General features: G+C 39.4%; 1 long non-coding RNA gene across 1 annotated transcript; it reads right to left on the reverse strand.

The window, feature by feature from the left end:
• Nucleotides 1-4918: 4918 nt before the first annotated feature.
• Nucleotides 4919-16698, reverse strand: LOC129137496 (uncharacterized). The gene is made up of 2 exons (XR_008540093.1): nt 16013-16698; nt 4919-6392 (listed from the first exon to the last, which is right to left on the reverse strand). It is a non-coding gene; the product is annotated as an uncharacterized LOC129137496 (long non-coding RNA).
• Between the last annotated feature and the right edge of the window lie 3653 nt (nt 16699-20351).

The raw sequence follows: 20351 nt of genomic DNA on the forward strand, positions 1-20351 counted from the left end.
AATAAGTTTTAAGTGAGTAAAGTTGTCTGGAGATGGAAATAAACAGAAGGGAGATTCACGATATTAGGACAAAACAGAATCTTTGAAAATTCTTGAAAAGCAGAAGCATGTACAGTTATATTTCTCTTTTACTCTTTCTCTTAATATAGTCTCAAATATTTATACTAATTAATACTGTAATCAAGGTAACTAACTTCCCTTTCAGGAAGAAAACTGAAGAATGAATAATTGAAAAACGTCTGTCACACACTGACATTCAACAGCCACTCATATTCTTTATACAGCTTCCCTAAGTGACAAATATAAACTTCTTCATTAACCTGGTCCAAATATATAGCATCTCTGTAGTGTATAAAAACAAAAAGGAAAGCAAAAACAGGCAACCTTGAAAATATGTTTAGTAGTCAATGCTTTTTAGTGTAGTGTACCTTAGTTAGAAATAACCTACTATAGAATGGTTATCCGTTAATTAACTCCATTTAACATCATTCTCAGATTTTTAGTTACCTAAAGATGTGGGAATTTATCTTCAAGCTGACACACTACTGAATATAATTACTGTTGAAATAAGTAGTTTGTGAGAATAAAATGATTCAATTTAGTTAAACATAAAGTTATATTTATATTTTTCATAATTTAAACATAATAGAATGTATAAGTTTAGGAAAATATACCCAAGCATAATAAAAATATTTGCTTGTATTATAATTGACATGGAAGAAAAGAGAAGATACAGTGGTTTTTAATAAACAAAAATTATTAAACTAGTCTTGTTTGCCAAAGATTTGCCTTAATTATATGAAATTCAGTTACTAAACTATTTCTGAGTTATTTCTGTAAGAATATTTTTCTTGTAAGTATACAATAGTATCAGAAATTTAAAGTATTAGAAATTTAATTTTCTTATATTTGGGAATTTTAGGAACATTTAATCTGCACATATACATATTTAGCTTTATAAACCAATTAGAACAGAATTCCTTTCATTTAAGACACCTTACAATATAATTTATTAATATTCTTGGGAAATATGGAAACATTACATATGCATTTAGAGTAAAGTCTTGTCTGAATTGCAGACATGACATGTAGACAGGGAGACACGTAGAAAACTTGAAGCTTCTATTCTATAATTTCAGCCAAAGATCAAGAGAAAATCCAGAACACAAAAGCTCACCAGTCTGACTATCAAGGAGCTGTTCCCCTTCCTGGTAGGCAAAAAAGTCTTATTTGATTTGAACTAAAAATAAACAAACAGACAAAGGATAATGACTAGCAAGCCAGATTCTGTCATCTCTCACCTAATGGAGACTGGATCTCAATCGACCATTAATCTACATCCAGAGATCACCAAATGCTCTGACCACAAAACTAAATTCCCAAGTCATTATTGCCACCCATGGAAAATAACTTATTAGCCATAGACACACTAAAAGCAAAAACAAAGAATAAAGCAAAGAAGAAAATTAAAATCAGAAAAGAGGAGAATCAGCAAAGTATTTGTGCCAATTCAGATTCATCTGATTCAGACTGAGAGCTAAGCAATGACATGCGTGGGCTTAAGCTGTCATGAAGTTCACCCTTTGACAGTGAACGTTAATCAGCTCTGACAGGTGAATCCACTGGACATCTGGAAGTATCTTGCAAACTGTCAAAATATAATTTTCAAACAAAGGTATAATTACAACACTCATACACATAAAAAATGAACATATGTCAATGATTTTATATAACATGCTATTAGATGAAGGAACAAGGTAGATGCTATAACAGGGTCAAAGGAGAATTCAAACAGTCACATTTATGGATCAGGAATATTGAAATGAATTTGCAAACAGATGCAAAACTGGCTTTTCCATGGTAGTGATGATGCTAGTGTGATGGTGGGTGGGGAGTGTGGGTGAAGGAATGTTGTTTCTCCACTGGATAGAATTTGTTTGCATGCTCGTAGACAAAAATCAATTGCATTGCCATCAGTTCTCCACAACTTACGGAGCTGTAACACAGCTCAAAGTCAATGCAAGGCCAGGATCAGATTACCCAGACAGGTGTCTTCTAAACAGTGAATAATTTCCTATTGGAGACACTCAATGATGTTTTTTGCTTATTCCAAATTTCCTTATTATGAATGTGGCCAGAGTCTGACTGGCTTTGAGAAAATAGGATGTTCCTACCAAAAGCATCCCGGCAAGTATTCAGATTATCCATTGCAGTTAAAGGAAGAGACTGAATTTAACAGTTATGTACAGCTACTATGTCTAATGTAATGTGCTAGGCTATGTTTCAAGGATTGAAAAATGAATAAGACATTGGAACTAGTTCTTACTTGTGCTCAATGAGACCATGCTTAATTTGCCGCAGAAAGGCTTATTACCAGTCATCTATTGCTGTGTAACAAAGCACCCAATTGTGGCTGAAACAATAAACATTTACTTAGCTCATAAATGCATAGGATGATTGAGAGTTTCTTTTGGTCTGGGATAGGCTCAGCAGATTTTAGCTGCCATTGCTCATGCTTCTGCTGTTACTTGATAGATCAGTTGGGAATTGCCTTGTCTAGGATGGCCTCCCCTGGGACAATTCTCCTCCACATGGTCTCTCATTCTTCAACAGGCAAATGTGGGCTTCTTCCATGGTGTCCATGGTAGGGACCAAGAGAGTACCGAGAGCGGAATGTGAAGGCAAGGTCCTTTCTTCTGCCAAAGCAAGTGACAAAGCCATTCCAGATTCAAGGGCTGGAGAAAGAGTATCCACTTCTTGATGTGAAGAATACATTACCAGGACATGGTTACAGTAGGAGTTCTGCTGATGACTGCAATTAATCTACCACAGGCTCTTAACTCATGCAAGTTCACTCTCTAGGGCAGGAGGGAGCCATGACATAAAAACCTGCCTCACAAAAGAGACTTTGATAGATGCTGCCCAAAGGCTCATACCACCACCATATAATAACGGAACAGGAAAAGGCTGACTTGAGAATATCTGGGAAAGCTTTATACATGTGTGATACGAGCTGAGTTTTGAAAGATGGGCAGAAAACTTCCTTTAAGGGGAGTGGGAAGAGGAGTTGGAGATAAGGGAGGCCAAGAAGCCCAGTAATTGAAACGGAAATTTATAACCACACTCACTTTTCAGGCACATATGTATAACTAAGGCCATGATAACATCCACAGAGAAATGGTATAGGGTTAAAAAAACACAACTCGGTTCAAATCTTTTCCCAATTAAAGGCAGAATAAATTTGAGCAAGTCACTTTTCCTTCCGAATTTCCTTTCTTCATCATAAAATCCATATTCTGATTTGACAACATTAAAACTTAAAAGATAAAAAAAAAACTTGTGTAGGACCTTGTAAACAAAATTAAAACTCAAATGAAAGACCAAGATATAATGTATTTAATCACTAAGGCGTTAGTATTAATGAAAGTTCTACAAATTAAAAAGAAAATGAGAAATGATTCGAAAATCGACATTTGCAAATTATGTGAACAGGAAATGCTATGAAAGTGAAATATGAGTGGCTAATAAACTTATACAAAGGTGATCTATTATTCATTACTAATTGAAAAAACACAAATGAAATAATACCATTTTTTCCTTAAAGTTGGCAAAAGTTAAAGATTGATATTATCCAGAGCTAGAAGAAGGGGAAAATGAGCCCTGTATATATTGTTGCAGGTTGTAAATTGGTACAATCTCTTTGTAGGATTTAGCAGCCTCTGTCAAAAACTTGAATTATATATATTCTGGTCCAAAACACTCTATCTTGCCTAAATGCATATATAAACTTTCTCTTTCTCTCTAACCGTGACTCTTTCTCATCCACACACAGGCACACATATGCACACATATATTATGTATATGTGTATATGTATGTATAAATGTTTGCATGTATACACATACATTCACAAGAATATTAATTCAGCATTATTATAATAAGAAAAATCTGAAGGCACCCTAAATGTCTCTAGTTAGACCAAATTTTCACATACTGACACAAAGGATATCCACAACATGTTATTGAAGGGAAAAAAGCAAGTTACAGCAATTAGACATAGCATCAAATGTATATCATGGTATGATATGTACGCTATGTAAAAAACTGTCATGTCATGCCCTGGCTCCTTCAAAGATTGTAATGTTAAAATGAGATAGTAGGTAGTTATGTGCTTTGTAAACTGTGAAGTGCTATAAATGTTATTAAGATAAGGCAAATCTAAACTACACTTTAAAAACTTTAAAAATATATTCATTTATTTAAAAGCTCTATGGCTTTCATTTAGGATCCATATTTGATTTTCCCAAGAAGATGAAGAAATTATGCAATAGGAGTCTTTGCAAACTGCTTTTCGGTGCATTGAAATGCAAAGAAAATAGCTCCAACTAGACCTACCTAATTTTTCCTCAGAGGAGAGGATCAATCAGCAAAGACAACATTTTGCTTTTCTCTCTCAGTCCTTCCCTCCCCTGAACAAATGCTTAATCTGAATAACAAACTAATAAAAAATAATTTGGAATCTGGGGCATGATTATGGCCACGAAAGACGCTGATGATCACTTCATGTGATCAGAGAAAAACCTAAAATAGAGCACTCTTCAATTACCATAATTTCTACTGTCATTGCAATTTCTGTACATAAAAGCATTTGGTCTGAAGCACAACAAATTTATCTGTAAATTACACAATAAAGGATGGGAAATGGACTTTCCTTTAAAAGAACAAACAGAATCAGTCATTTATGGGGACATCTTCATCTCAGTCAACATGTGAATACAACAAAATGCACACTCCATTATTGTATAAAGTTGTGAAGCTCGTCACCCAACCCCACACCCACCCTCTCCCAAGTTTAATTAAACCAGTATCACACTGAGACTGGAAGGGAAACACAATGATACAACAACAAACAAACATTAATCATGATCATTACATACATTTTATTACATGAAATAAATAATACTGTGGAGCTTTCACCAGCCGATAAAGCTCTTCCTCTTGGATAACATCCGAAGGCAATTGAGGGGTAAAATAATACTAATAATGATAACAATAATTAGTATGAAAAGGAAAAAAAGGGTTTATCACCACACGAAGCAGAAACTATAGCCTCCTTCACTTATATTAATCTCATATTCGCTCATTTCTTCTGCTTAGGGTCTAATAAGGATTTCTTCTCATTGAGATAAATGAAAAATAGTTTCTTACTTATAGCCTGACTTCGGTGTACATAATTCAACTCTAATTGCCCTAGGGCAGGAAGAAACATGGAAGATTCTGTCAATATTCAATCCACACTTATGGGATTCCACCAGGAGATAGGAGAGGGGGTTTTGAACGCTCAGACTACACGGGAACCAAAATGAAAGGGAGAGGGAAAGGTGTTTGGTGAGACTGAAGACAATGGTTTTTGTCCTTGCTGGAGAAAAGGCCAAGCCCCCAGTCTCACTCTGTTCCAGGCATTTTCTGAACTAACTGAAGTTCTCCCTGGTTTGTCTCTGAATCAGGAATGAGCACCTTCTTTTGTTTTTCTTTCCAGAAAGAGGGCCTCCTGGCATTCTTTAGTATAAGGACCATGTTGAGAATTGCCACTAAGCACAGAACATGGCTGCCTAGCCCTATTGTCTCATCTCCATGTGAGGACAAGAAGAAATAGGTCCTCTCCTACAGAGAGGCCCAGTAAGGGCCACTTCACCAGCCAGACATGAATCCCACTCTGCAGCCTCACTAATTGTCCAAACTTGATGTGTTTTTGTTATGTGCTGCCATGATAACATCTTAGGTAGTCTCTTTTAACCAACAAAGACACCCAATCTGCCCCAGCAGGCCTCATGATATAGAAATAGATATATATATTTAGGAAATAGCTTGTGTTCCTTCTCAAAGACTCCTGGACATGTAATTGCTCAGAAGGGTAATAGAAGATTCCATTTCAGTCTTCTCTGGGAATTCCAGAGAACTGCCTCAGCCTATTTTGAAGAAAGAAGGGATGATTACATGAGGATCTACTTTTCACTTCTTTTGAAAAGTTTTCTCTGTTCCACAACCTAACTTCTGTTCTTGCTTGAATGAACCTGACTTTTTAATGGCTTATAGTTCAGGAGGGGGCCCTGCCTCTAGGTTTAAAATGGCAGCTCTGGATCCATAGGCATGAATAGGTGGCCCTCTGGCCCCAGCATTGGGGCCTCTTGTGTGATCTTTTTGGAGCTTGTTGGTTTGGCTCCCAATCCAGTTAGGAAATAGAAGTAGATTCACATAGGGCATTGTCCTTCCACAAGACAAGATATCTCTCCCTCCTAGGCGGAGTCCTTGGTGGAAATGCTTGAGATCCGCTGTACACGGAGTGTGATCAGGGCTCCCTTCTTCTGGCATCTCACACATCTGGCCCTTTCTCCTGAAGATTAATCAGAATGGGGCCAGTTATGAGGAGGCCATTAGGGTTCTTGCCCCTCCCCACCCCGACACTTTTGGACAAATAACGAGAGAAGGAATAGGTGAGCTGACACCCTCCACAGCCTCCTCCCTACCCTAGTCCCTCAGGGAACATCTCCTGCCCTCTGCCAATGAATTTCTAGGGCTGCCTCCATCACAAATACTCTGATTAAAATGTAAATTTAGCCAACCTATCAGCTTCCCATTAAGGGGACTCTTTAAAAATGCCGTTAATCAGCTGAAAGATATGTAGTGAAATACCACTCATCAATTGTAACTGCTTATGACAGTTAACAAAGCTTTATATTTGCCCCAAACATGTGCTGATCTATCCATTATGCCAAGGTTCACTCTCACGCTAATTGTACATTTTCTTCTCTAATGCATTTTTTGCTGTTATCTCATAGGCTAATGAAAGCCAGGAAATCAATAAATATAAATTATACATGCAAAGAAGGACTGCTGCAAACATAAAGTTTCTAATTAATTGCACTTGATTAATTTATATCCTTTAATTATCTTGCTAAGCCACAAACAACATAAATATCTTTGCAATCTGGTTATTGCTATGTCAGTCATAAAAAAGCAGACACCGTAAATCTATGAAATCTAGCAAACTGCATTGCCAGAAAACATGGAATGGCATGGCCCATAAATATTATTGGACTTACTCAAGGCACCTATGAATAATTTCAGTGTGACAAATTAACACTAAATATGTTGTATGGTTATTTGACGAAGGTTATAGTGATGTGATAAGTTTAAATGGTGCATATGGAGTAAGCAAAAATATAGATTTTACCATTGGGCTTATAAAAATCTGCTCAAGCTGGGGAGGAGTAATGTAGGTAAGGACCCACATGCGACTAACCTGTGTAGTTTTGCAAATGGAAGTATTCTTTGCTGGCCAAGTTGAAAAACAAATTGTTAATTGTATTGTTTCTTAGTTTCCCTTAGATAAGTTCGATCAACAAAGAATCCATTTCTTCTGCAAAGGCAAAACTAAAATGCGTATTTGAAGAAGAAATTTAAATCCAGGAACTGAGTACCAGGTTGGGAAGAAAGCTAGACGTTGCATGCTGCTGTTGTCTTAGAAGATGCAACTTTTACATGGAAAGTGGTTTCTTTTCACCCACTACCCCCCTCTTTTAATTTTATCTGACTCTGCTAAGCCAGCCATCTGTCACTGATCTGAAATCTAATCCTCTCTGTCCACCAAGCTTTGCTCTTTGTCCTAGGCCACAGCATATTACCAAGCATCTATATCTACAACTTTCATAAATGTGTAAAAAGAAACTGTATCTGTCCTCAGCTACATTCAGACAAAGACCATCTGTCAGCAACTGCAGCCATTCTTTAAAAAAGAAAGCATCCAAAGGGATTTGCCCTTTACCAAATAAACCCACTTAACCCTTCCAATAAGATTAACTGTTATTTGTTTCCATTAAATAAAAATGACCATCCTAATATACATTTAATAGTTCTGTAACAGTTGCAGAAAGATCAGCTCTCATGTGGATATCTTTTGTAGATAAAACATACATGCGTATAAATAAAGGAATTATGACAGCAATTAGATAACCTATGAGGCAGAGGGATGTTTTCACTTCCTTCCTCCAGTGTGGGGCTATAAAAGAGAAGCCAACATAAAATATAGAAGCCAGCAAGTATCATACTCTCCCGTTCTTCATTTTTACAGTAAATAGCACTCTAGATATAATAAATGGCTGAATACACACAATTATTAAGATTCAGAGTCTGTCCTGTGACTTCTGCCCTCTTATCACTGTACATTCTTGGAGACAGTTTTATAGCTTTTAGGCTACCCATTTCTAAAGTCTGTATATGTATGGTATACAAATATACCCTCACTGCGTAGCACTGTAATTATGGGAAATCTGCTGGTGGATGGGGAAGAAATACTGTTTAGTGATGCTAGTATAGAACTACAGTTAACATTTTGGGAGTTTTGTCTCCTATTTTCATCTTAAAGATGGCCAAAGTTGTTTGGTTTAGCATTTCAAAAGCTAAATAAATAATGCATTTGCTTCAGTGGAAAAAAACCCAGGCAAATTTTCCAAAGGCTTATCTATTCTCTAGATGTTTATGGACATATTACTCCAGTTTTTAATGCCACATACTCAAACTAGCAATACTCAAACTAGGAAGGCCAAGTTCTGCCCACAGGGTAGCTGAAGTGTACATTTCAACTCAGACTTCATTTGTCACCAGATCCTGATAGCCATCGTGATACTTTCAAGTGCCCAGGATTTTCTGTTTTTTCACTTAGAAACGTGATGACTTGACCGGGACAGGTATATTGTAGGTAACTGGGGTAGGGTGGGCACACGAACCAGTGGACAGGAAGCAGGACACAGAGAAGACGCTTCCTGCCCTGGTCTGGAACTCCTCAACTGCCAATCTTTGCTGAGGATCAAGACACATTTGTTTCTGGAAGGTGCTGGGGAATTAGAAGGGGTGAGTGGGAAACTACCAGGCAGATGAAATGACTTTGTTTCTTTCTCCCGCCTTGAGCTTCTAGGTTTTCTCCCTTAAAACATTTTATGAAGTTGTGACTATTCAGTTTCAAGGGAAAATCCAATCAAAAGATTCCTCAATCTAAACATATACACCTGGCATTTGGTGAGCCATGTCTGCTTTTCTCCTCTCCTTGAGAGTGACCGTAACTCCCTATGGCCGTTTTGCTTTTCTCAAATGCTCAGGTGGATGCTGCAGCCCCGCTCCCCAAGCCTACTCTTAGCTTGTCTGAGACCTCTGCAGTGAGAGGTGAGTGCCTCAGCCCCAGGGGTCCCCTTCTCCTGGGGGCCTCGGCTCCAGGATCCGGACTTTCAGCTTCATACCCAGCAGGTAGCTAGGCTGCCTGCTGCGCCTCGTGTCTCAGGAGGGAAGTGTTCTGTGTTGTGTTTGATGTGGGTGTCGCAGTCACTAAGGAGACAGGTAAATCTCCCAGTGCTGAAATCAGGTTGGTGAGGAAGACCTGCTCCTGAGGCAACCGGCCTGCCTCCTGGCTTCTTTCTGCAAGGTAATGAAAAAGCCAAGCTGGGAAGGCAGGCTGGTGACAAGTATGGTCCCTGCGCATTCCTCGGGCTGACGGTAGGAAAAATACCAATGAGCCCAGCAGGGAGGAAGTATGTATCTCCCACTGGAGTTCACTGGATTTGTCATTTTTGGTTTAATGCACCTAGGTAGCAAGCCGACTCACTAGGTTTGACTGCAATTACCTTATCTTTCCTATTTTTAGTGACAGGACCAGATTATTTTAAGTGCACTTTATAGAAAACCCTTCTTTACTGAAGTATAAAGACTGTAATAAAGACAATACAATGTTTTGAAACTGTTTTAAATCCTTCACTCAGCGTTGCTTCTACAGATTTAACATGTAGGGGTTCTAATCTTACCGCTACTAATTAGAGCTTTAGTGTAATTGTGCCAACAGGGTGCTTGGCATAATAATTACTATTGAGAGATTCTGGTGGCGCAGTAACATGCCTACATAATGCAGATATGTCTAGGATTACAGTGCAGTCACCTTTGTATGTTGACTCAAGTTGGATTTTAACCAAGTAAGGGGTTATTTTGCCTTTATAATAAAGCTTAAAAGGCATATACATATGTATGATTTAGGTATCCATTTTTCCTCTTTGAGTCTTTTGAATATTAATTAGCAGGAACCCCAGAAGGCAACAGGGACACATTTTGTTTCAAATATCTCACAATTTGGGGCAATTCACTCTGTAAGTGGGATCGTCCAGGCCTGTGTGGCAAAGAGTCTATTTTGATGCAACGGTGCACTGCTCCTAGATCACTCCCAGGGTGAGGGTGGAATCCTGCCTTGTGACAAGCAGGGTAAAGAAATGGGGACTCTGGGGCCAGCCAGGAGCTGGATTTGTTTAGGATGTGTTTCTTGTTTCCAAGAGGAATCTATAAAAACAGTTTCTCAGTAATTCTCTAGCACTTACATCTTAGAAAATGTCAGGCTAGTTTGGGGAAATCTAAATCTACCCCACACTAGGTAGTTTCAATGATCATTATCCCTATTCTCTGTTGTTTGCTATAAAGCGGAGATCTAAAAAGACTTGTCCAGGTAGTACACGTGGGAGGTATGTGGAGTGTGGATGTGTGTTTGCCTATGAGGGACACGTGATCATATATACTAGTCCTTCTTCGCCAGGGACAGACCTCAAAATTGGGCAGGTGGCCTTGATGCTTCCTCCAGATTTATCAGGCCACTAGCAAGGGCCACGTTGGTTGGTTTCACTTTGAGTCACGTCAGCTCTAGGGAGGCTCCTTGCCCCATGTGGGGGCTTCCTGCCGCTGATATGCTGGGCACAGAAGTGAGCAGATACTCCATGGACTGGTACCGATACATTGTAATGCACACACATAGGCCTGCTGTTTTGTGTGTATGTGTATTTTGTGTGTGTGTGGTTTTTATTTTTGGCATATGTGAAAGAGTTTCTGCAAAACTGATTTCACAGAGCAATAAGTCACCTAAGAGGGTGTCACCAGCCATTTAAAGTGCACTACTGAGGTTTTTAATGTAATAAATATATTCGAAAGGTAGTGTGTCATGGCCCGGAGCCTGGACTCTAGCTCCATTTAGCTCCGACAGCCTTGTTTTTACTGCCCCTTAGTGCCTCACTTTTAAAGTGACAGGAAACTAATTTCTGATTACAAATCAATGGGTTAGGGTGTCACCTCCGGACAGTGAATTTAGCTGTAAATCCAAGGAGTCACTCATGAGCCTAGGAAATTGGGGGTCAACACAGAAAGGCAATTGCTTTATACAATGAAAATGGAAATATATTTGCGAATACAGCTCTTCAGAACTCGGTCTCTGGGGAAGGCCCAGGTAGCTCCAGCCTGCCACTCAGTCCCTCCTAACAGGCCCAGGGCCCAGCAGGATGGGTTTTCCAAGTGCCTCCAATGTGGCCGCAAAATTTCATTTTGCTGTAGAGGCAGCAGACTTTCCCCAGGCTGAGGCCTGAGTGAGATCTCTTTCTCCCCGGACTACGCCGCGCCTTGGCCACATCATGTTAACCAAAACTATCTATGCTCCTGTCATGTAAGATACCTTTTGATGAGGCCCCTTTTTTCTTTAAGCTTTTAAGATAATCTTAGAGAAATCATCAAGCTATAAAAAGAAATCAATGAAAACAGAAAAGGTTCCCATCACCCCGAAAAAAATCCATAACTTTTGCATTTTAATAGAGACGCTACAGGACCAGACCCGTCATTTTCTTTCTGATGTGTTCCTTTGATTTCCCGCGCATCTCACAGGGCTCTTGACTTTCTTGAGAAAGGGATTATTGAATTGTGTGTCTCCCTCAGATGTACTTGATCACTCAAGTATCTGTACTTAAGAATGTTAGAGTCTGTTCAGCTGTTGCCTCTTTGGGAGCTCATCAGGGCTTGTCATCTTAATATTAATTGGGTTTTGTGCAGGAATCTCAAGTCCCACATTGAGTGGCTTTCAAGAGAGAAGATTATGCCTAAAGCCAGATACAAAGACAAACATATTTAGCACAACAATTTTGATAATTGCAGAAACATTCTGTCATGAAATAAGCAAATCTGATTAAGAGCCCTTCTACATTAACAAATATTAATCTGATGTCTTCTGTCTAACCTGGTTTGAACATAAGAGGCTTCTTATGGTTTTATGTATTAACAGATTTGTAGAAGCTGAACATATAGAGCCTAATAGTATGAGACAGCCAAGCCAGGATAGTAAAAGGATCTTTGCTGAATGTAATCCACTTAAATTTAAAATAGACACAGATAGGATCATAAACCTCAAATCAAAATTAAAATGCACCCTGCCAATGAGACTTTTCCTATCATTCCAACTACATGGTAATTCAGAAACATATCATGGAAAGCATTATTAGTGGTCTTTTTTGTTAGAAAAAAAAATGAGGTCAATATCTTATGGTAAGTCATCACAATAAAACGGACAGTCACTTGAAACTTTCCAGACATTCAACCTGGTTGGATATTGGAAGCAGTGATATTCTTGCCAAGCCAGAGAGTTAATTTTATTTGTAATTTTCAGCTGCTTTCAGTTTAATTGCACCATTTCCTTAATTATTAAAGTTCATTCTGCATACTTAAGTTCATTAGCTATTGTCAAATGGGCAAATTACTTTGCAATTTTAATATTTGTTGGACAAAGATGTGTTAATAGATTCACCTCTCCAAACACAGTTTTCTGTTTTTGTTACAGTATCCATCAATAATTGTAACCCTCCAAATCAGGAGGCAGAAACTGTATCATTTTTTCCTCTTTTTATGAATATCTCTTAAATGTTAGTGATTTGAAGCACACAGGTAGGCTTTTTTGTTTGTTTACTTGGGAAGGAGGGAAACTGGGGAAAGCAGCAGCTCTAATGACAGGCTTTGAGTCTTGCATAAATACATATGAAAAAGTATATATGATAGTGAAACTTCTCAATATGTGTATGCAATTTGCATATGTCTGATACAGTCATATGCACATAATATAAACCTATAAAAACACAACATGGACTTGTGAATAATCAATAAATCAAATTTTCAATCAGGTTTTTGAGTCATTAGGCTATGTATAGTATGATACTATACGTTATACGATGTATATATACCTATGTGTGTATTTCTGTAAGTACATATTTATGTATATTTTAATTTTTCCGGTGATACATTCCATGGTATATGTGACTGCTGGCATCAGAAAGGCAATCTCTCTCTCTTCCTCTCTCTCTCTCTCTCTCACACACACACACACACACACTCACACACATTCAACATGGAGCTATTTAATGCTTGTGTCTGTAGACTATATTAAAATACACATCCATGCTCTTGTAACAAAAATGCCACTTTCTATTTGGCCCCTTGCAGTTATGACACACCTTTGCCCCCATTATCTCATTTGACTCATGAATATACACTTGTTTCCTCCTGTAGATGCAGTTTACCACCCCATCTTCCAGGGAAAGTGATTCCTGAAATGTATCAGCACCTCTAACATGAAAACAAATGCAGCCCAATCTGCTGCTGTCTGTGTCTGCCCTTGTGCTCACAGACCCACTCCAAAATGTCTGGGTGCAGATAGGTCCAGACCTGGAGGACAGAATCCCTGCCAGCATGGCTTATCTCCCCAGTAATTAGGCTTGTGTTTCTGCTTTATTAACTCCAATACAACAGCACCCTGCCCTCTGTCACCAGGGGGACTAATAGATGATAGTCGGCTCTGATTTGGAAACCATACAAATTAAATGACGAAGTGAGAGGAAGTGAAGTTGAGGCAAATTGTGTCAAGATAAGGCGGTCAGTCATTTACATAGGAGTTTTTCAAATGTTAAGCAGGGAGCTTTTGATTTTACATCTGCAGATGCAAAACTGCTAAAATAAATAAGCCCAGTTTCCTTGCTGTGTTTGTTAAACCTCAACAATATGTGAATTCTTAAATGATGTTAGGAATAATTGATTGTGGATGTTTATAACCAGGGTATACTTTTCTTCTCCTGAAGTCCCCACATTTTATTGCTTTTCCTGAGAAAGATTTTCTTCTATTAAACATAGATGTGAATCCATGTGTTTATTTTCCCAGGAGCATTGCAACAGGTCTCCATCTTCATCACCTATAGGGCAGATTTGCTTTTACATTTTTAAAACTCATGTTCTACCTCTCTAGGAGAAACAATCAAACATCTTCTGGAAGATTAAAATTACCCACGGAAAGAAAATAAAATTGAATGATGGAAAGAAAAGAAAAAGAGGCTGTCCAGCAAAGCTGATTTCCATCAGTCAGCTGCGGGAGCTGTAACAATTTGTTTAGCAATATGATTTAACAAGAAGCATTAGCTCCGGGTATGTAGCTGCCGGGTTTTGAGAAGGCTGATGAGATGTGATTATCTCCATGCAGAAATATCAGGGTGGTTAAAAGATAATTTGAAATGAGGTTAAAAATGAAGCGACACTAAGCTTCTCTCACTTGTGTCAAAACAATTGCATCTTTTCTTTTCTTTTCTTTTTTTCCCCTTTCACTTTGATGACATTTGCTCATATTGGAGGTGGAGACATTTCTCATAGCAAACTGTAATCCTTGACTAATTTTAAATTTAATGTGGCTCTGTTTGAAAGACAGCTCTAAATTTTGATCCAAAATCAACTTCTGGATATTACAGAAAGAATTTGCAGTGTTTGTAATATTTGGTGAGCCTTAAAAGTTGCTATTTTTCACAGAACTGAAGTTTCATTTCACTACGTTAACTATATTCACGGTATAAACAGCATATGTTGATATGATAAATGACATTTGGTTAGAAAATGTCTTTGAACTTTAGCTTAGAAAATGAAAACAGGTAAAAAGAAAAAACAGAATCAAATGTTAAAAACCATATGTTAGTAAATGAATATTCTCTTTCAGATTATTTAATGACCTTAAATATAATTACTGCTCCAAATGAGAAAGTTTCAAAGCCTGAGAATATTGCTTACTTTGAAAAAATGTATTTTAGTATTAGATGTATGTATTCATCATCTAAGAAAAAGAAATCCACATAGCGATATTTACAAAATAAAGCAGTAACATAGGTGAGGAAAGTTAAATATTATCTCTATGTACATTAAGAGAAACAGGAATTGAGTCGCTTGCTGAAAACTTCTAAAAAGTCCATGACAAGACTTCAGATCTTGTTCTTTTGTGTAAAAGATGCTCGGGCCATTCTGCCAGTTTTAAAAGATTAATGAACATTTAAGAAAAAGAAGCCCAAAGTTACCGTGTACACACACAACAGAACAGCTGTGTACTCACTCTTTAGGGCTGGGACTCACAGTTCAATCTGAGCAAGAAATGCTTGGAAGTTCTAAAACGCGACATTCACCTCCATGTGGAAGGAAAGGCCTCAATGTTCCCCTCCATCCCTGCTTTATCAATCAGTTGTGAATCAATTCTGCAGTGACTAATCGCCCCCAAACCCCCTTGCTCCACCATCTCTCCCTAGTCTGCGGTGCTAGAGATGTTTACGCTGATACGAGGAGATGACAATTAGTCATATTTATCCGTGCTGGGTCCATTTAATCCCCAGTGTTTTTACTCATGTCAAATCCATTATCCCAAACAAAGCTTCATACATCTTGTCGGAGATGCACACAGACTTGCCTTGTTTACTTTGAGAAGACAGATTTTATGGCAACATTAAATACATACTGAACCCTAACTAATGGAGCCACTTGGCATGGTGAAGCAATTGCACTGGCAATTCCTATCACCCTTAACCCATTGTTGTTTAACTGGGTTCTGAAAACCCAGGGACTTCTGGCTGTGCCTTGGGTGTTCCGCGCATATCCTAAATTTTCTCCACGATTCTACATTTATGATCATTGCACCTCAGTGTTTCCAGCAATCACATAATGCAGCCCCCTTCCCCCCAGTAGCCAGAGACACTTTTTCCCGAATGCCTTGAATCTCCTCCTGGCCGCTCTCATGCGTAATTTTTGAGCCTAAAAAAGGAATACCTCCCTCCCCGTTTGTTTATTTAGAAAGACAAAATGTTAGGTGCTCTGTTTACTTACATTTCTCAGCACTTCTTTGTCTTCCAAACCATTTTAGCTCTTAATATGGAAGTTTTATAAGTTATTTTATCAGAAAATGCAGACCTTTGCTAGTTGACATGAACACTTAGGATGAGGCTGAGTGCTTGGAAACCCCTGATTTCACCAGGAAAAAAAAAAAAAAGTAATATGTGGCATATGTTAACATCTAGGCCTGAAAACACAGCCAGTAAGAGTGGCGCAGACTAAAGGAAATCACTACTTAATTCCACAAACATTTGTTTCAGTCCAGGAATGGCACTAGAAACTTTGAGCCGTCTGTCTCCTTCCCTGAGCCGGTCGGGCACACGAGGGTCCATAACGTGCGGCACAGCGCCATCTGCTGGCAGGCCGCTCCTGGCCGCCCCAACAGCCGGCAGCCGCGGATGGCTCTGAAATCCACACGGGTTGGTGCCTCCACCTTCGTCCCCCGGGGCTTCTCGCTGCTGGGGAGTCCTGACTGTACTAAAAAAAGAAAGAGAGAAGGAGATTGTGCCGGAGAGAAAAAACAGTGCTGGAGAAACCGTTTCCAAAGATCTATTTAACATGTAAACGGAGGAAGATTAATATCTCTGGAACAGTCCCCAAACGTCTTGCCAAGGGCACAGGTTTTCAGCTTTAAAGGTGAAGTTGAGTTTATTTGCATCTAAAGCAAACAGTTGTTTCTCCTCCTTTCTTTCTCTCTGTTAAACATCGTATCCTAACCATATCCTCTTTACACTCCGGCTCTGCGTGCTTCTTTATGGAGGGGAGGTCGAGTTAATGGCAGCTGTCTGGGTGTCCAGGTTAATTCATTTCCTGGCGGCGTGGCGGTGGTGGTGAGGGGGATTCAGAAGTGCTTTTGGAGACACTGGGGCTCTGTTTGCCCATCCATTCCAGGAATCAGTGGAGGGACAGCCCCTCTCAAGGGCAGAATCTGAGGATTGTGGAAATGCAATCAACACACTTATGCGTGCGCCCACACTGCTTTGAATGGGATCCCAGACTCCAGGGAACTCATCTCTGATAAATTGCAAAAGACCCAAACTAAATGGACCAAAGAAGCAGTCATTATGCTTAAGGGAGGGACCTCACTGTAACACAGAATAAAGTGTTACCTGCAATTATTTAAGGTTGTGGGGGAAATCTCGGTATCCCAATTCTAACTACCCGGCCTTTTGCTAACTGACTGCAACACTGACTTCCAGCATCTCACATCCTCTCCTCTCTCTATCTTGCTCTATCTTCCCACTCCTACCCAGTCCCATAACAAACAAGTTGGGGTGGATGCCCTCTATGTCCACATTACTTAGGGAGAAAGGGGAGGCTGGATCCATTCCTGGTTTCCACCTAAGGATGATTTGTTTAGGCCCCTGTTGTGAGGATTCTCTGATCCTTGGTGCCTGATGGCTCACAACAGGGATTAATTGCAATTGTCTTTGTGTATGGAAGGGACTAGGCTTTTTCTTAGGGCGCTCAGCACAGCACTGCCTGCCACTGAGACGGTTCAGGGCACAGAGCTCTCTAGGCCCACAAAGAGGTCTGGCTCTCAGGACAGCCATGGGAGGGGCCTATGTCATCAGGAAAGGGCCTTGTTTTCTCCAGGGCTGCCTCTCAGCCTAAAGAGACTTTTACTCTAATGCCATGAGCTGTCCTTTTGCAGACTAGCAACCGGCTGGTGAGTGCTTTCAGGGGATTGCTTCTCTCTCTCTCTCTCTCTCTCTCTCTCTCCTTCATACACTTTTAGAAACAAACACAGTCAGAATCATTAATTATAGAATTGGAGGCCTAGGGTTGCCAGATAAATTACAGAATACCCAGTTACATTTGAATTTCAGAAAAAGAATAGTGGTTTGATTTTAGTGTAAGTATGTCCCAGATGTTACGTGGGGCATACTTACACTAAAAGATATTCTTTGTTTATCTGACATTCAGATTTAACTGGATGCCTGTGTGTTGTTTTTGTTTTATTTTTTGTTTCCTCCCTTCCTTCTCCCTTCCTTCTTTCCTTTCTTCCTTACTTTTTTTTTTTTTCCTTCTCAACCTGGCAACCTATTAGAGACCCTCTAGTAAAAATCTTTAGCCAGGAAACCAAAATTGGCAGAGGCAAAGTAATTTGCCCAGTTACACAGCTGGTTCGAGGCACAACTAGGGTCAGAAATCAGGTCTAGAAATTTAGTTTTGGTTCTCTTGATTAACCACACTGTCTTTACTTCCCCCAGGATAGTCAACTGGGAGCTAACATACCACATAAGCTCACGTCATAAAACCAGTTCTTCATATAATCATTTCAGAATGATTCACGCGTGCTTCAAAGAACCATAAAGTAAAATACCATTCATCTGGAAATGCCACTAGTTTATAATTTGTGAGGTTTCCTGGCAAAGTGAATCTTTACCTAGAGACCCTTTTCTGGCTGAAGAGTCCCACAGCTTCCTTTTCTATCACATTGTTCATGATTGTTTTAAGGACTTTGTTCTACCAAGTGATTTCACACTCTTAAGCACACAGTTAGATACAAGCAAAGAGTGTGCCAATTAGCCTCCTCTTCCTATTAAAGCAAAAGTTCTAAAGCCATTTCATCTCATCTGGATAAAAAGATTAATCTTAAAATACTCTAATATGTATTATTTCAAAGACTTACATTAGTTACCTATCTTGAGACTTCAAGATTGGTGGCAAAACTGTTATTCCATATTGTGGCCAACCTCAGGGCAAAAATGTGACCTTGTATTTTGGCTATGCTGTGACCAAGTGTCCTTGTTCATGTCTCTTATGACATCTGAGCCTCACTTACATTATTTTTAAAAGGAGGGGTTAGTTCCTTATTAAGTCCTCGAATCCGTTTTGGTTCTAAAACACTAGGTTTCTAAAAATCAGGCATGCACTCTGTTAACCTCATCTATTTTTAAAGTTCCAACTGGAATTCAGCAGCAAAAATTGCATCTAAGTCTTTTGTAAGTATCCACTGTGCCCAGGATGGTGCCACAAGCTGCCTGTGCTCCCCAAAGCAATCTGGCCATCAAAACCAAATTATAAAACCTCACACCGAGGAAGAAAAGAAAAAGGTGTTAATGAAACTAGCTGTAATGCAAAGAAAGGTCAGCTTCAGCTGCAGGCACTGAAATGAAACCATATAATTGCAAGTGGCAAAAAGGGCTCCAGGTGAGACAGGGACTGTGTTTACACCATGCCCTTCTTTTCTGCCAGTCTTATCATCTGAGCGGCTCTTTCTGGACCAGTGAAATAAGAAGCAACAGGCTGAACATCTGAACCTTCTAGAATTAGATCCAAGTGCCCCAGCCTAACAACAGATCTCCATGAGCATTTCACAGGCTCGTTATTACTGGCGAGGGAAGGTTGCAGTCAGGGGCAACAGAAAAAAGGACTGTTCTTGCAAATGATAGCAAAATCTTGTTTTGCCTGGGAGCTCCCTCTTTCCCACTTGGACTTTGTGTTTTTCTAATGAATGTAAAAGAGCAGTACATGAGGCCAGGTGGAGATAGAAGAGTGATGTTTCCCTATTTTCCTTTCTTCTTTTTTTCCTTTCTCTTTTGACTTTATTTTTAGCCTTAAAATTGCTCCTGCAGAGAAACCATTCAACACAGGTGAGACTCAACCCAGAGCCAAGGTGCTGGAGAAGCCGAGGCTGCCTTTGCTGGTGGCTTCAAGCCAGGAGACGCTTTTGTGTCTGCTGGGTGTGGTGCCCACCAAGGAGACCAGGCTCCTGTTCACAGTAATGACAGGACTATGCCTCCCAAAGACAAATGGATGAATTTTTTTGAAAATATAAAATCCTCATGTACTCTGTTTATTTCATGAATGGAACCAATTCAGGGACCTTGCTCTGAAAAATGCTATTCAAATTGTTTTCATTGAAATATTTTCTTGCGGCTCCACTTCATCTTTGGAGCACCCCAGGGGCTTTCCCTCTCAAGTACATGCTACAGTTTTGCAAGCTCCTTTTCTAGAATGGAGATGTGCTCTCAGGACTCTATTGGCCAAATCTAGACATAACCAAAAACCCAGGGACAGCGTTCTGGGGAGGGTGTTGACTATTCAGTGACTGAAGAATTAAGTACTATCCTGAGAAGAAGGTAGTGACCTCACAACCTGATCAGGCAAATGCTTAGGGCTTTGTCCCTTTCTTACAGATTAGAAAGTTCCCACATTTGCCGCTAATAATAACTAGTACTTATGAAGGTTTACTATGTGCAAAGTACTTTGCATCCAATTCTCATTTATAGGTACTGTTATTGCCATTTTATGGATGAGTAAACTGAGGCTTAAAAAGGTTTAGAAACTTGAGTAACATCACATTGCTATTACCTAGTAGAGGCAG

The sequence above is a fragment of the Pan troglodytes genome, chromosome 18 (genome assembly GCF_028858775.2).
Source record: "Pan troglodytes isolate AG18354 chromosome 18, NHGRI_mPanTro3-v2.0_pri, whole genome shotgun sequence".
Lineage (NCBI taxonomy): Eukaryota > Metazoa > Chordata > Mammalia > Primates > Hominidae > Pan > Pan troglodytes.